General features: G+C 35.8%; 1 long non-coding RNA gene across 1 annotated transcript in view; it reads left to right on the forward strand.

The window, feature by feature from the left end:
* Window positions 1-17,716, forward strand: part of LOC123946706 — a 30,748-nt gene extending 13,032 nt beyond the window's left edge. The window contains exons 2-3 of the long non-coding RNA XR_006819646.1: window positions 13,162-13,372; window positions 17,634-17,716. This is a non-coding gene — a long non-coding RNA (uncharacterized LOC123946706). The remainder of the gene's footprint in view (window positions 1-13,161; window positions 13,373-17,633) is intronic.
* The last annotated feature ends 46 nt before the right edge of the window (window positions 17,717-17,762 follow it).

Below are 17,762 nucleotides of genomic sequence, written 5' to 3' on the forward strand. Positions count from 1 at the left end.
AAAAGAATGTCCAATGGAAAAAAGGACAGCCTCTTCAACAAATGCTGTTGGAAAATTGGACAGCCTCATGCAGAATAATGAAACGAGAACATTTCCTTACATCACACATGAAAATAGACTCAATGGATGAAGGACCTCAATGTGAGAAAGGAATCCATCAAAATCCTTGATGAGAATGAAGGCAGCAACCTCTTCAACCTCAGCCAGAGCAACTTCTTCCTAGGAACGTTGCCAAAAGCAAGGGAAGCAAGGGCAAAAATGAACTATTGGAAGTTCATCAACATCAAAAGCTTTTGCACAGCAAAGGAAACAGTTAACAAAACCAAAGACAACTGACAGAATGGGAGAAGATATTTGCCAATGACAAATCAGATAAAGGCCTAGTATCCAAAATCTATAAGGAACTTAGCAAACTCAACACCCAACGAACAAACAATCCAATCAAGAAATGGGCAGAGGACATGAACAGACATTTCTGCAAAGAAGACATTCAGATGGCCAACAGACACATGAAAAAGTACTCCACGTCACTCGGCATCAGGGAAATACAAAATAAAACCACAATGAGATACCACCTCACACCAGTCAGAATGGCTAAAATTAACAAGTCAGGAAATGACATGCTGGCGAGGATGCGGAGAAAGGGGAACCCTCCTACACTGTTGGTGGATATGCAAGCTGGTGCAACCACTCTGGAAAACAGCATGGAGGTTCCTCAAAAAGTTGAAAATAGAGCCACCCTATGACCCAGCAATTGCACTACTGGGTATTTACCCTAAAGATACAAACGTAGTGATCTGAAGGGGAACGTGCACCTGAATATTTATAGCAGCAATGTCCACAATAACCAACCTAAGGAAAGAACCAAGATGTCCATCAACAGATGAATGGATAAAGAAGAAATGGTATATATATACCATCGAATATTATGCAGCCATCAAAAGAAATGAAATCTTGCCATTTGTGACTACATAGATAAATCCAGAGGGTATTATGCTTAGTGAAATAAGTCAATCAGAGAAAGACAACTATCATATGATCTCCCTGATATGAGGAAAGTGGACATGCAGTGTGCAGGGTTTGGAGGGTTGGAAAAGAATAAATGAAACAAGATGGGTTCGGGAGAGAAACCATAAGAAACTCTTAATCTCACAAACAAACTGAGGGTGACCAGGGGGAGTGGGATAGGGAGAGGGTGATGGGTTTATGGACATTGGGGAGGGTATGTGATATGTTGAGTGCTTTGAAGTGCATAAACCTGGTGATTCACAGACCTCTACCCCTGGGGCTAATAATACATTATATGTTTTTTTAAAAAAAGGAAATTTTTTTAAAACAAAAATAAAATATTTATAGCTAAACTATTGTGAAAATTAAAAATGGGAAACCTCACAGAAGCGGACTTGGGATGCTAGAATAGGAAGCTGAAATGGAGGAGTCTTACCACTCAATGTCAGTTACAGGAACAATTGTCAATTATAGACCACACCAGAAAAACGGAGGGCAGAAAAGGATTATTAATTACAGGCCCCAACACGGAAAGATGTACACTGCATCTCCTATAATATACTGACTACCCCTGAAACTCAGCCAATGAGAAATCATCATCACCCTAAATTCTTGCTCTTCTCCAGTGAACTTTTGTTCCAAACAATTTCTCCCAGATTCCACTCTCTTTTCCATAAAATAACATCCTTCTTCTTGGTTGGATTTGCCTATAGCTTTCATGACCCAAACTGCAATTCTGTCACTCATGATTCCCAAATAAACTCTTTTTTTTTTTTTTTTCTGGTAAGATAACCAACCATTTTGTTTCTCATGTTAACACTATACACACAACACTTTCATGAGAAGCCAATAGATAGTTATTTGTTTTATTTCTTCTCTCTCCTTACTTTTATCAATTCTCAGGAATAAAGTTATTTATTTTGGATTCAATGTTTTTATATCATAAGTTCTCCTTCCATGAATTTGAGCACAAAATCATTATGGAATAATTGTAGTATTTTTCCCATGATATAACAAAGAAATTACTAAATCACTTCTTACATAAGTGTGCTTCAGATATATTGTGTTGATGTTTATCACTGCAAATCTATTCAAAAAGCTAAAAAAAAAAGCTATGGTACTCATATTTTTTAGTTATTCAATTATATGCATACATGATTGATCATACATATATATTTACGTGTGTGTGTGTGTGTGTGTGTGCATTTACCATCACTTAAAAATGGTTACTAGTGCCTGAGACTGCCAGGTGCTTTATGAGAAGGAGCCACACTCTTATCATCATCATACTAAGACACTGACAAAAACAGGATGATATAGATAATAAACATCATTGTTCTTTTCTCCATTGTTTTTTTTTATCTTTTTACCTAGACATAAAAATACATGATGAATCACCCCTTCACCTAAAAGCATCTGTGACAAGTCTAAATGCTATAGACCAAATGTATGTCTACTAGATTACACTAAGTCAATACTGTTAAATTCTGACTATGGTTATATTGTGTGTGTTTTTATGGTATGTTTAACTCCCTTTAAATGACTTGTACCAGCTTTATTTAACCAAGTAGTGTCTTTCTTTTATTAACTATCAAATTGGGTGAATAATAATCCATAGCCAGATTTTTTAATTGATTTTTTTGTTTGATGAGGATAAATTAGGTCCTTTAAAGTGTTTATTTCAAGATCTCAATGAATATTTGATATTATTTTGACATATAATCTCTCTTTTATAGAATACTCTTCATCCCTGGATTTGAGGAACATACTCTTCCTCTCTTTTCCCTTGTTTTGCTTTCATTCCCAAGTTTACCAGCAACTATTTGTCTTCTGTAATTAACTGTTGATAGTGTTTTGTCTCTCATTCTCTCTTCCCCCCTCTTAAAAATTTTATTACAGAGTTTAATCTTGTATTCTGAGATAATGACATCTAAATCAATGGTTAACCCACTCCTAAATCAAGGCCTAAATATCTGACCTCCTAATTATTGCCGTGTTTAAGTGCTTGAGTAGTGGGTTTATCCACATATTTTTTGACCTACAACCTCAAAAAAAAGTATGCTAAGTAAAAACATCTTTGCTATATAAAATCATCTAATATATAATTGTCCTAGTGATAAACCAGATAAGGAGTTCGCTCCCATAAACCATCTCTTCTATACAGCATGTCTGGAACTGCCAACATGCAAGGATCCCATCTACTTTTATACACGGATATCTGAAAACACATCAAAATCAGGATTCAAAAGTTTAAAGTGTCCTCTTCTCCTTCCTACCAGCAGAGGTCAGTGGGTACCTAAAAATCCTATTCTGACCTGCTGTTAATGAGGAACCCCCCCTTCACCTTGATGAGAAGGGCCAAGTAGGGCACCCACATCTGGCAGTTACAGGGTTGAGTTCTTGTATTCTACTGCTGGACCAGTCTCAGAGGAAGCCAGCTACAACAGAAAGTCTAAGTAAGATCCAGAGACTCCTAACATAATAGCAATTCTATCCAAATTTCAATAAAAAGAATAACCTGTAATAACAACAACTAGGCAAATCTTAAATTAAGTGAAAAAAAGACAATCTATCAAAAGCAACACTGCAATGAAAGAGGTGTTAGAATTATCTAATAAATATTTTAAAGAAACTATCATAAAAATACTTCAGTGAACAATTATGAAGACACAGGCCAAAAAGAAAAATTAGATAGTCAAGAAAGAGGAAGAAAGAGAGAAAGAGGGAAAGAGAAAAAGAAAAAAAGAAAGAAAAGAAGGAAAGAAAGAAAGAGATAGAAAGGAGGAAATCCTCAACAAAGAATAAAAGACATAAAAAACAATCAACTGGAAATTTTATGACTAAAAAAAATCATTGAAACTATAAAGTACTTGGAGAAGTTTCAAATTTTTAAACATTGAGTTGGATTTATTTGAGCATTTTACAAAAACAACAAATGGGAACACAATAAATTAAAAGTACTAATCAGATGAAGGAAAAGAAGTGCCTTAAAGATTATTTTCTGGTGATGCTAAAACTGAAATTACTCCAAAGATGGACATTGAAGATCTGAGGAAGTTCCGATAAGATTGTGAGCAAATGCTGACAGCTGTCTTCCTTCCCAAACAATTCATAAAGCTCTCAGAAAAGAAGAAAGTGTGAAGATCTGAAGATATAAGGTAGAAAAAACATTTCTAGAAAGACTGAGGTGTTGTGTGCTAGTGTGAAGAAAAGCCAGGTAGGTGCGGAGAAGAATATGCATGAAAGATTTGGTTATAGAAACAAATTCAATAAACAGGCTCAACACAAGAATGGAAGCCACAGAGAATAGATTGAAAGCTTGACCAAAAAAAGTACATATATAATCTGAATTAGGGAGAAAATAAACTGAATATTAATAAGTATAACAATAATAATAGTAATAAACAGAGCCAGAGGGATCCCTCGGACAATAACGAAAGATCAAACATTCTTATCAGCCTCTTCTCTGAAGGAGAGGAAAAAAGAGGGTGGGACAGAAAAATTATTACGAAAACTCTAAAATGAAAAGAAAAATATCAAAAAATTTGGGACAGTGCAAAAGCGCTGCTGAGATAAGAGTTAATAGCATGAAATACTTACATTAGAAAATAGGATCATGACAGACTGTGGACTCTGAGAAACAGAGGGTTTGGGAGGGAAGTGGGGCGGGGGGTTGGGTGAGCCTGGTAGTGGGTATTAAGGAGGGCATGTATTGCATGGAGGGCTGGGTGTGGTGCATAAACAATGATTCTTGGAACACTGAAAAAATAAAATTAAATTAAAAAAAAGAAATATGTTAAAAAGGAAAAAAGTAAAAAAAAATAGGAAAAGTGGGGAGGCAGGTGGTGGATGGGCTAAACAGGTGATGGGTATCAAGGAGCACACTTGTTATGATGAGCACTGGGTGTAATATGTAGATGATGAATCACTAAATTCTACTCCTGAAAACAATATTACACTATATATTAACTAATGAAATTTAAATAAAAACTTGAAACATTTAAATATATACATATGTACCTATAATTTAAAGAATAATATACTGAAAAATAAAATTTTAAAAAATAATAATATATACATAAAAAAAGAAAAGAAACAAGTCTTGAATCAATAATATAAGTTCTCCTCATTCAACATAGAAAGGAGGAGCAAATAAACTCAAAGCAGGCCAAAAGAAAGAACAACAAGAAAGGCAGAAATACAATAAATCAAAACCAGTGGTGCCTGGGTGGCTCAATGTGTTAAAGCCTCTGCCTTCAGCTCAGGTCATGATCCCAGGGTCCTGGGATTGAGCCCCACATCTGGCTCTCTGCTCAGCAGGGAGCCTGCTTCCCCCTCTCTCTGCATGCCTCTCTGCCTACCTGTGATCTCTGTTTGTCAAATAAATAAATAAAATCTATTTTTAAAAAAGGTATATAAAAAAAGAAAGAAAAAAAAACAGAAAAACAATAGAGAAAATCAGTGAAACAAAAAAGCTCTTTGTAAATATCAATAAAATTGGCAAGCATCTAGTAAGAATGAAAGAGAGACAAATAAAAGAAAGGCTCAAACTACCAATATCAAATTGAAACAAGGTATATCCCTAGAGACAATGCAGACATCCAAGTGATAATATGAGAATACTATGGACAAATATTATGATATTATGTGATAATATGTGATGATAATATGAGAATATTATGGACAAATCTATGCACACAAATTTGGCAGATGCGGCAGACCAATTCTTCAAAAAACACAAACTGCCATAGCTTACCCAGTAAGAAATAAATGATTTTAATAGCTTTGTAATTATTAGGTAAATTGGGCTCATGATTAAAAATAAAACTTCCCCAAAGAAATTTCTAGGTCCAAATATTTTCACTGGAGATTTGTCAAAGTGTTTCTACCCCTTGAACACATGGTTGGTTAAAAATCTTTGTTCAGTGTGTCTTTTCTTCATTTTTATTTATCTCTGCTTTCAAATTCTACAACTCTCCACATTATGGCTCCAGGTTTCAATGTGATAGAACCTCATTAATTTGTTTTTATTTTGTCAATATGCTTAAGCATTGGTTGGTGGAATATTATTTACTTATTTTGTGCTTTTTCATAGCCATATGATTTATTTCACAGCCAAATGGTCTCTTCTGTTAATGGAAAATTACTAAATAAAAACTGCAACAAATTCAAAGGACATTACATTACTGAACTGAACTGTTATTACCCTTTATCTTACAGTGTTCTTCCTTCAGGATTCTGAAAAACATACCATTTCTCCATTCTGTATCATACCATTTGTCATAAGCAAGCTATGCGTGTGAATTTCAGAAGACACTGAGTGCAGTTTCACCCAGGGAAGGATAAGAAAGTCAACTAAGGGGGCGCCTGGGTGGCTCAGTGGTTTAGGCCTCTGCCTTCAGCTCAGGTCATGGTCTCAGGGTCCTGGGATCGAGCCCCACATCGGGCTCTCTGCTCCGTGGGGAGCCTGCTTCCTCCTCTCTCTCTGCCTGCCTCTCTGCCTAGTTGTGACCTCTCTCTCTGTCAAATAAATAAATAAAAAAAAAAAAAAAAAAAGAAAGTCAACTAAGGGATAGGTTAAGAATGTGGCATCTGATTAAGCTGGAAATTTAGCTTTCTCTAAGAATAAAGTCAAGAAAAAGCTGAATTAAATAAATATGTATTCCATTTCTGACAGTGCTGGACTAAGTGGTTTATTATCAACATGTATACTCTGAATTAAAAGAAAGATGGAAAAATATATTTTAAAGTATGGTTAAATAATTGGAACACTATCGATATCGTTCCTTACTTTAAGATTGTCATCATTTAAGCCTAGTTTTCCATTGGGACATCTGCTGATACTCCAATTCAACAATAAGAAAATGCACAACTCAGTTAAACAATGGACAAAGATCTGAACAGACACTTCACCAAAAGTGATACACAGATGGCATATGAGCACACCAAAAAATATTCAGTATCATATATCACTAAGGAATTAGAAATTAAAACAACAATGGGGTGCTGCTAAAAGCCTCCTAAAAAGGTTAAAATCCAAACATTGACAATACCAAACACTTGTAAGGATGAGTATCAACAGAAAATCTCATTTATTGCTGTTACAAATGCAAAATGGTGTTGTCCCTTTGGAAAAAAAAAAGCTTGGCAATTTCTTAAAACAGAACATACTCTTTCCCATACAGTCCAGCAACTGTACTTCTTAGTATTTATCCAAATGGTTGAAAACTTACATTCACACAAAACTCTAGACAGTTTATAGCAGCTTTATTCATAATTGCCAAAAAAAAAAAAATGAAGGCAACTAAGATATCTCTCAGTAGGTGAATTGATAAGGCAACTAAGATATCTCTCAGTAGGTGAATTGATAAAGTGTAGTACATCTAGACAGTGGAATATTTATCACCACTAAAAAAGAAATGTACTATCATGGAGAAACCTTAAACACATATTACTAAGTGAAAAGGGACAATCTGTGTGGAGAGGATGTGGAGAAAGGGGAACCCTCTTACACTGTTGGTGGGAATGCAAGTTGGTGCAGCCACTTTGGAGAACAGTGTGGAGATTCCTTAAGAAATTAAAAATAGAGGGGCGCCTGCGTGGCTCAGTGGGTTAAAGCCTCTGCCTTCGGCTCAGGTCATGATCTCAGGATCCTGGGATCGAGCCCCACATCGGGCGCTCTGCTCAGTGGAGAACCTGTTTCCCCCTCTCTCTCTGCCTGCCTCTCTGCCTACTTGTGATCTCTGTCAAATAAACAAATAAAATATTTTAAAAAAAAAAGAAATTAAAAATAGAGCTTCCCTATGACCCTGCAGTTGCACTACTGGGTATTTACCCCAAAGATACAGATGTAGTGAAAAGAAGGGCCATCTGTACCCCAATGTTTATAGCAGCAATGGCCACGGTCACCAAACTGTGGAAAGAACCAAGATGCCCGTCAATGGACGAATGGATAAGGAAGATGTGGTCCATATACACGATGGAGTATTATGCCTCCATCAGAAAGGATGAATACCCAACTTTTGTAGCAACATGGATGGGACTGAAGAGATTATGCTGAGTGAAATAAGTCAAGCAGAGAGAGTCAAGTATCATATGGTTTCACTTATTTGTGGAGCATAACAAATGACATCGAGGACATTGGGAGATGGAGAGGAGAAGGAAGTTGAGGGAAATTGGAAGGGGAGATGAGCCATGAAAGACTATGGACTCTGAAAAAGAATCTGAGGGTTTTGAAGGGGCGGGGTGAGGGGGGAGGTTGGAGGAACCAAGTGGTAGGTAATAGGGAGGGCATGTATTGCATGGAGCACTGGGTATTGTGCTCCATGTTACGCTGAACTGGTATTGTACTCCATGTTACGTTCCATACTGTTATGCTGAAAAATAAATAAGTAAATAAATAAATGATGTTCTGAAAATTGGACAGCCGCATGCAGAAAAATGAAATTGGACCATTTTTTTTTCTTTACACCTCACATGAAAATAGACTCAAAAAGGATGAAAGACCTCAATGTGAGAAAGGAATCCATCAAAATCCATGAGGAGAGCACAGGTAGCAACCTCTTTGACCTCAGCCACAGCAACTTCTTCCTAGGAACATTGACAAAGGCAAATGAAGCAAGGCCAAAAATGAACTATTGGGACTTCTAGAGGGACTTCTAGAGGTTGGGGGAGCCAGGTGGTGGGTATATAAGGAGGGCACGCATTGCATGGAGCACTGGGTGTGGTGCATAAACAATGAATTCTGTCACGTTTAAAAGAAATTAAAAAGAAAAGAAAAGAGGACAATCTGAAAAGGCTACATACTGTAGGATTCCAACTCTCTAACATTCTGGATATGGCAAACTATGGATATAGCAAAAAATCAGATGTTACCAGTGGCTAGGAGAGAGAGAAAGGAAGCAATGAATTGGTGGAGCATTGGGGATTTTTATGCCAGAGAAATTATTCTGTATGATAATGTAGTACTACATACATGACATAGTACATTTGTCACAACTCATATAATGTACACAGCATAAATAGGAACTCTGGAATCTGCTGTTTAAAAAAAGGTAATAACCTATATTCCCCCAACTAAGCATACATAATCTTGAACAGCTTTTTTTTTTCAAAGCATTTCCTTACAAGGGATGCATCTAAAATAAAAGGATAGATATCAAGTAAAAGCATGGAAGATTTACATAATACAAACACTGAAAAAAAGAAAGCTTGTATGCTTATGTCAATAATAAGGGCATGTATCCTACAAGATCAAATTTAAAAAAACACTAGAGACAAAGATTTCATAATGACAAAATTTCCACAGTTAATGTAATTGTAAATTCATATGTCTTTAATAACATAGACTCAAAATATACACAGCAAAATGATTAGAACTTTCAAGAGAAATAGATAAATCCACCATATTTTAACAAACTATTCTCAGTAACTGATAAAGATAATAGATAATAGTAAATGTGGAAAAATATATAACATATATAACCTATGGGATAAATTCTGAACAGAAATTGTGTTAAAGAAAAAAATGATTGAAAATCACCATACATTTGGAAATTATGAAATAACACCTAAGTATGACTGTGGTCAAAGAATAAATTGCAGCAAATATTAGAAGGAACATTTTATGTCATATAAAGATATGAAGTAACAAACTTGTGGGGTAAATATAAAGTGGTGATTAACAGCATATTTAGATCCAAATGCATTAGAAAATAAATGACAAAAACTCGAAATCAATGAGCTAAGCATTAATCCAAAGAAGTTTAAAAAGGCATGACATTATACCTAACTAAATTGGAAGGAAGAAAGTAATACATATTAAAGCACATATTATCAAAATAGAGAAAAAGCAAATAGACAATGAGCAAAAAATTTTTTAAAACGTGCAATGCCAAAAGAGAAATGTCTAAATGGACTAATGAGATCATTAAATCTCTCCCAAGGGCGACCAAAAAAAAAAGAAGAGAGGAAGTCAACCATTATATTAGGAAATAGAGTGCACACGACTATACATAATGCAGTCATAAAACCAAAATAATTGCAATTCTGCCAATAAATTTGTAAATAGTGTTGAAATTTCTACAAAAAAATACAACTTTCACAACTGGTTCAAATATTTAAGAAATGTATACCAGTTCTACAAAGACATTTCAGGGCATAGCTAAGGGAGTATCTACACATTGTAAAAAATGAGAATTGCATAATCTTGATACAATAGTTGATGATGATATTATAAGGGGCTCTCAATGCCTGAACTGAAAATCAAATCCACAGAGAAAGGAGCTCCTGCATACAGTGTATTCCGGTCAGCCTTCTCAGACAAACAGCAGGATGAAGAAGAGTACAAACAGAAACTAAGTGGCCCTTGAATTCATATATTAGGGATAAAGACGACTGTAATCAGAGATGGACAAACGGGAGGTTTCTAAGATACAGGTAATGTTCTGTTCCTTAACCTAGCTTGTGGATACCTCTATAAGGATACACTGTCTTGTATGCATGGTAGATTTTTTTAAAAAATGTCTTATTTAAAAATTGTTCAACAGTACAACTCTACAGTATTGTAAATCCCATCAGTGAATCCAGGGAAAATTATTACAATATGCTCATAATATGATTATATGTTTGCAAAATCTAAGAGAATCATCTGTGGGGAGGAAAAGATGACTTGTTATAAGATATATTTATTAATATCAAGGTCATTCTAGATGCAAAAATATTAATTAAATATATTACATATATAATGTATTACATACATTAGTAAAAAAAGATGAGATAAAGGGATGAAAAGAAAATTTAAAACTATCTAAGATTAAATCTTTTGGAAGTTGCATAATATTACATGCATGGTATGATTTGTTCTTACTATTTACAATCCAACATATAAAATCATAGTTTTTAGAAATCTTAAATTCACTGTTTATCCTCTTTCTAATCCCCAGACCAAAAATTTAAATACTAATTGGCATGGTAAGAAATTATTCCAGGGTACCTGGGTGGCTAAGTGTCTGCCTTTTGCTCTGGTCATGGTCCCAGGGTCTTGGGATTGAGCCCTGAGTCTGGCACCCATTTCAGCAGGGAGTCTCCTTCTCCCTCTGTCCCTTCCCCACACTCATGTGCAGGTTCACGTCTGTGCTCTCTCTTTCTCATATAAATAAATAAAATTTAAAAAAAAGAACCTACTCATATAATATATTGTCTCCCACAACATAAATCCTAATAACAAATAAAAATTTATTGTGTGAAAAATTATTAAGAAGGACTTAAACAACAAATAACTGCCTTAATTAAAATATAAAATGAAAATTAGGGAAAGAATTAGAGAGGGAGACAAACCATGAAAGACCCTGGACTCTGAGAAACAAACTGAGGGTTTCAGAGGGAAAGGGGTTAGGGGGATGGAGTACCCAGGTGATGGGTATTAAGGAGGGCATATGTTGTGATGAGCACAAGGTGTTATATGCAACTATTGAATCATTGAACACTACAACAGAAACTAATGATGTACTATATGGTGGCTAATGGAGCATAATAAAAAAAGAAAGAAAAAGAAAAAAAAGGAAGAGAAACAAGAAAATTAGGGAAAGAAAGCCATAGAAGTGATGCTGGTATAATTAAAGTAATAATAAAGAGAGATTAGCTTAATTTATTCAAGCATTTTGCCACAAAGGCATTTTCTCCTTCCTTTAAATGTAGGAGCTTTCTTTATCATGACAAATGTATTCATCATGAGCCCTAATCTACTATCATCAAACCATAACCCTAAAGCAACTAATATGTAAACATACAAGGTTTTTCAAGATTTCTAAACAGTCATCTCCAAACTACTGTAATTTCTATTACCCTTTTATAATGGATCACATGCAGCATTTCTTTTTTTTTTTTTACATTATTTTTATTTGTTTATTTTCAGCGTAACAGTATTCATTGTTTTTGTACCACGCAAGATGTGCCCTATTACCAACAACCTGCTTCCCCAACCTCCCACCCCCCGCCCCTTCAAAACCCTCACGTTGTTTTTCAGAATCCATAGTCTCTAATGGTTCATCTCCCCTTCCAATTTCTCTCAACTCCCTTCTCCTCTCCATCTCCCCATGTCCTTCATGTTCTTTGTTATGCTCCACAAATAAGTGAAACCATAAGATACTTGACTTTCTCTGCTTGACTTATTTCACTCAGCATAATCTCTTCCAGTCCCAGCCGTGTTGCTACAAAAGTTGCATGTTCATCCTTTCTGATGGAGGCATATTACTCCATAGTGTATATGTACCACATCTTCCTTATCCGTTCATCCGTTGAAGGGCATCTTGGTTCTTTCCACAGTTTGGCTGGCAACCGTGGCCATTGACCAGCAACATTTCTTAACCAGTCCTTCAAACCTTAGTTTATGTCTTAAAGTATTATCAGTTGAGTCCCTTTTCATACATATTGCAAATTCTTGGGGGCAGATATTTCACAGCAGAAATTATTAGAGCCATTGTTTTTACTGAGTGAAATGTTTTTGAGTCATCCATGTAACCATAGTCTTATCAAGCATCACCTGTAGGTAGAATAAAAAATATGTCTGCCATATATATTTTTCCCTGGTTTTCAAATGTAGGTAAATACTCCTGTGATTAAAAAAAAAATAAATTCAGTCTGCAATGTCATTGAACATAGTAATTTTTCAATACATATTTTCATATTAAATATTTACAAACAAAAAATGACAGGAGATTATGGAAGGCAAAATATTTTGATTATTAAAGTCTCTTATACCATATCTTTAGAAAGTGTAATAGAGAATTGAATCAGGCTTGCACACTTTTTCTCATTAATGTGATGGGCACCTGGCCTCTGTCTGGTGCTGTTGTTCTATCCTACTGTCTCAAAGGACAACATCCCTGCGGCTATCTATTTTACTTATTTTGCCAACATTCATTAAGCAAAAGATTCCTTAGTGACATGAGACCCCAGGTCACTAAGGATCTTTTACTTTATTCATACATGTGATCCCAGTGCACCCCAGAAGATAGAGCAGATGAACATAAATATCATTATTTTTAGAGGAGGAAGCCAAATCCTGGCTCAGAACAATCAGAGCTCTTCCAAAACCCAGAGAAAATGTGTTTGTTCTCCTCCGATACATTAAGTTTCTTCCCTTCATGACAGAGATCAAAGAAAATGCTTCCAAGGTTTAAAATAAGAGTCTCTAATGAGAGTGAAAACAGGAAAGTTAAAGAACTCAAGTTCCTCCAGAAAATGCCTGAAGAGTGACTGTGACTTGATCCCACTGGACCTGGGCTGAGGCACTTCTCTCTCCCCACAACATAGAGAAACAGGAAAAAGCTGCTAGCTAAAACCACGAATAATTACCTAAAAAGTAAGTACTGTAGGTAGACATGAGAATTATTTTCTCCCTTAAGAGATAATAGAGAGTAATATTAGTTGGTATTTTCTTCTGTAATATAGTTACTTAAGCTTGTTTTAACTTTTAATGTGGAAAATTGTAGTAGACATGTTATGAACTATGCAGTAGCCCTTCGTAAGTGGTCAGAGCTATACTTTGCATCCGTAAGTAGTCACCCACGCAGTGTAGTTTCAAAAACATACAGAAATATGCCTAGGATTTGTACCCAGAAAGAATATTACATTGCTTAAAATGTTAACATTTTCTAATTTTTAAATATTCTTTCATGATGAAAAACTTAAACAGAACAAAAACAACCCCTCCTAAATATCTATTACTTAAACAGAAATGTTCTCTTAAAATCTAATTCTTCAATAAAATTAATTTGAGTAATTTGATGAATGAGGAGAAAGAAGTCATTTTTTTGTTCTTGGCACACTGTTCAGGATAGCAAGGTTGAGATGAGTATTTCCACCACGACAACTTCTGCTTGCTGTATATCCAGAGGGAAGTATGAAAAAGGAGATGAGAGCAGGATGTCAACTTTTAGTTCCTTTGTAGTTAGTTCTACTTATTGCCCTTTTTGGAGCCCTGAAGTAGTTAGAGAGAATCAGTTCTTAGATAAACCAAATCAAAGGATAAGGCAAAGAATAAGCCATAGTAAATTATTAGTACACTATTTCACTTGCATGAACGAAAAACTATTAATAAATTGAACTTTCTAATGTAAGCAAAAATAGAATTTCCCAGAGAAAGAAGATTGAGAGGAAATGAAAAATGTCAGAAAGTTTGAAAACAAATAGCCTGTTTTTCTTTCCTTGCATAAGCCATTGATTGGTATGAGAGGCTCACAAAGAGATCATTCTTTAGCAGTGGAAGAGTCATCAAAGAAACAGTTTTGATGTTTTGAAACACCTTTGGAGTTTTAGCATGATGGAAATGCATCTGAGAGGTTGTCTTTACATAAGGTTGGCCAGTAGCTTTTTTTTTTTTTTTAAGATTTTATTTATTTATTTGAGAGAGACACCACATGATTGGGTCGGTATGTGGGGACGGGTTGGGGATAGGCCAAGAGAGAACCAGACTGCTTACTGAGCAGGGAGCCCAACTCAGAGCTCAGTCCCAGGACCCTAGCACCATCACCTGAGCTAAAGGCAGACACATAACTGACTGAACCCCCCAGGTGCCCTTCATGTTGGCCAGCAGCTGTGCTAGTGTCTTCACTTTAGTTGTATCAGGTCCACACTATTTTCTTTACCAGACTTTTTAATTAGAGTCCCTTCAGGAGCATCCGTTTTCCTGTGATGGTCCCTTTAAAACAAGGCTTGCCTTGCCTTATATAGCTCATAAGCCTTTAGAAGGCACATGTCCTTAGGAAGAGAGAATTAATATTGCCACACTCAGAGGGCTCTTTCATTTGCAGGGATTATTTTAAAACCAATCTAGTGAAAAATCACTCATATAGCAAACTGCTTGATGTTTCCTGGGAAGATACCATGTCCTTTAGTAATGGAGCAATAGCAGAAACCCTGGAGACTGTTTTTGTATAGAACATATTCTCGTAGTTCCATTTTAAATAATTAATGCTTATTGAGGACTAGGAGTGGTTACGACCCCACAAACAGAAATAGAGTCCTTTCCTGTTGTGAATAATATACATAATGGTCACATATAATATCAACAAAAAGAGACTCATGATATATTTAAAAGGGAGCCAGTCAATATTTTACTCATCCTTCATGTGTATCTCCAATTATAATGTAAATATATAAATGAGGTGACTCTACACACTGATTGGAATGGAGGCGTGGATATGAGTGATGAGGCTGGGCAACACACTTCCTTAATTGTCTGGGTGGAGCTCAGATATTAACGTCATATGAAATTCTTGATCACCATAAAGAAAAATAAGAATGCTGAGTCACCTGACCAAAATAGGCATTAAAGAAGATAGCTTAGTCAAAGTATATAGATGACTCTTTTTTTTTTTTTCTCCAGTTCACACATAGAAAACAAAACATAACCTCTATTTTGGAAAAGTGTACAGAAACATAGAGGAGACATATAAGCATATGGAAGTATACCATGTGGTTTATTCCAAGGAGGAGTAAACGACAGGTGTTTAGAAATAACATGGTATCCTAATCTCACATACTCTGGGAGGGTGAATGAAGATTTCCTTGGAAAACTGATACAAAGGAGAATTCTGAAGGACCAATTGACTTAATCAAAGAGTAGCCCTGGAAGAGAAGACAGCCCTTGAGAAAAAAAAAAGAAGAGAAAAAAAAAAAGCCATTCAAGAGAAGAGAAGAGAGGAGAGGAGAAAAGAGAAAGGAAGGAACGGGAAGGGAAGAGGAGAGAGACTTTGAAAAAATATGAAGAATACAAGCAGCCAATGTTTGTGGAATTTAATCTAGCAGGAAGAAAGGTAAGGAATATGTAAGTGATAAAATGAGAAAATAAGGAAGATCCTGTCCATGAAGAGCCTTGCAGGCTACACACAAGAAACTAATCTTCATCAATAAATAGTTAACACTAGAAGAGAATAAGGCTTGGAGAAGGACCATGATTTCACTTTGAATTCATGGTGTATGAAGTGTCCGTGGAACAGACAACTGGAAATGTGTGCTTAGCAATTGTTTTATTTGGAAAAGTTCTGGCCTTTGGAATGCATGTAAATGAGAATAAAATCAATTGTATGAAGTGAAATCCTCTTGGAGAGCATGCAGTAAGAAGAACAAAGAGCAAGCAAGAAAAGAGGGGTCTCAAGACAAAATATTGGGGAACAGAAATACTTCATAGGTGAATAGAGAATGAGGTGACTGTAGGTCAGTAAAAAGAGAGATATAGGGTGCCTGGATGGCTCAGTTGATTGCACAAGTGCTTTTGGCTCAGGTCATGATCCCAGGGTCCTGGGGTCGAATCCCACATTGGGTTCCCCCTGCTCTACGAGACTTGTTTCTCCCTCTCCCACTGCCTGCTACTCCCCCTGCTTGTGTTCTGTCTCTTTCTGTCAAATGAATAAATAAAATCTTTAAAAATAGAGAGAAAGTCAGGAAGAAAGTCAGGATGATGGCATGGAATCTATTTGAAGCATGACAGAATCTTAACTTAAAAAAAATATTGTGGGGATGTCAGGCAAAGGAACTACAAAAAAATATACCAATGACTTCAATAGTAATAATGTTCCTGTGGATGTTAGAGCAGTGGGAGGTTGGACACGAAAGTTTGCAGAGCCTGAAGACCTAAACAAAGTAGGAGTAAGATGAGAAGGTGACGATGATAGTAACTTTTTGAAAAAATTAAATACACAATTAAAGATTCACAGCCTGCGGGGAGCCTGAGTAGCTCAGTTGGTTAAATGCTCCAATCTTGATTTCAACTCAGGTCATGATCTCAGGTTAGTGAGACTGAGCCCCGAGTTGGGCTCTGCACTGGGCATGGAACTTGCTTAAGATTCTCTCCCGCCCTTGGGGCACCTGGGTGGTTCAGTGGGTTAAATCTCTGCCTGCGGCTCAGGTCATGGTCTCAGGGTCCTGGGATTGAGCCCTGCATTGGGCTCTCTGCTCAGCGGGGAGCCTGTTCCCCCTCTCTCTGCCTCTCTGTCTACTTGTGATCTCTCTCTTTGTCAAATAAATAAATAAATAAATAAATAAATAAATAATTCTCTCACTCCCTCTCCTGATCCTCATTCGTCCTCTCTGAAAATAAAAAATAAATAAATAAATAAATAATTTAAAAATAAAAAGGTGCATACCTTCTGGAAGACTGTATTTATTGGTATTAAACATAGATTGCATTTCAGGGCTTTTGAGAGATATAGAGCTACAGGCAACTGAAAAACAACATGTATGCATAGTGAAGATATTCCTTTTCTGACACAGTAGATAAAGCAGATAAGAATAAAGAAATAAGGGAAAATCTCAGGGTCCAGTGTTGTGTTTTGTTGTCATTATTGTTTGTTTTCCAGCAGAAATGCATCTTACCCTTAAAACAATCCTTGATAATAACAACTGAAGAGAAGTCATGTTTTTTGTTATCTGGATATGATATATATCCAAGATTTGTCTTGGATAAACAACATTTAAGTACACATTAAGTAAAACTACTGTTTATTTTGCTCTAACTTATTTCTAAATCCAATCCATGTGATGAATTATAAACAATCAACATGTACAGTTGCAAATTTTGAGGGGCAAAGAATGATCTGAGAAAATGTTGCATTGTTTTACAGAAACATGAACTCTGAAGGAATAATCTTTACTGCTCAGACATGGAATATTCAAGAAGGCTAACTGGAATAGTGGTAATACTGATTATGATGTGCAATGAGAAAATAAACGTAGACTTGGTTTGCTAGCTT

The sequence above is a fragment of the Meles meles genome, chromosome 7 (genome assembly GCF_922984935.1).
Source record: "Meles meles chromosome 7, mMelMel3.1 paternal haplotype, whole genome shotgun sequence".
NCBI classification, from domain to species: Eukaryota; Metazoa; Chordata; class Mammalia; order Carnivora; family Mustelidae; genus Meles; species Meles meles.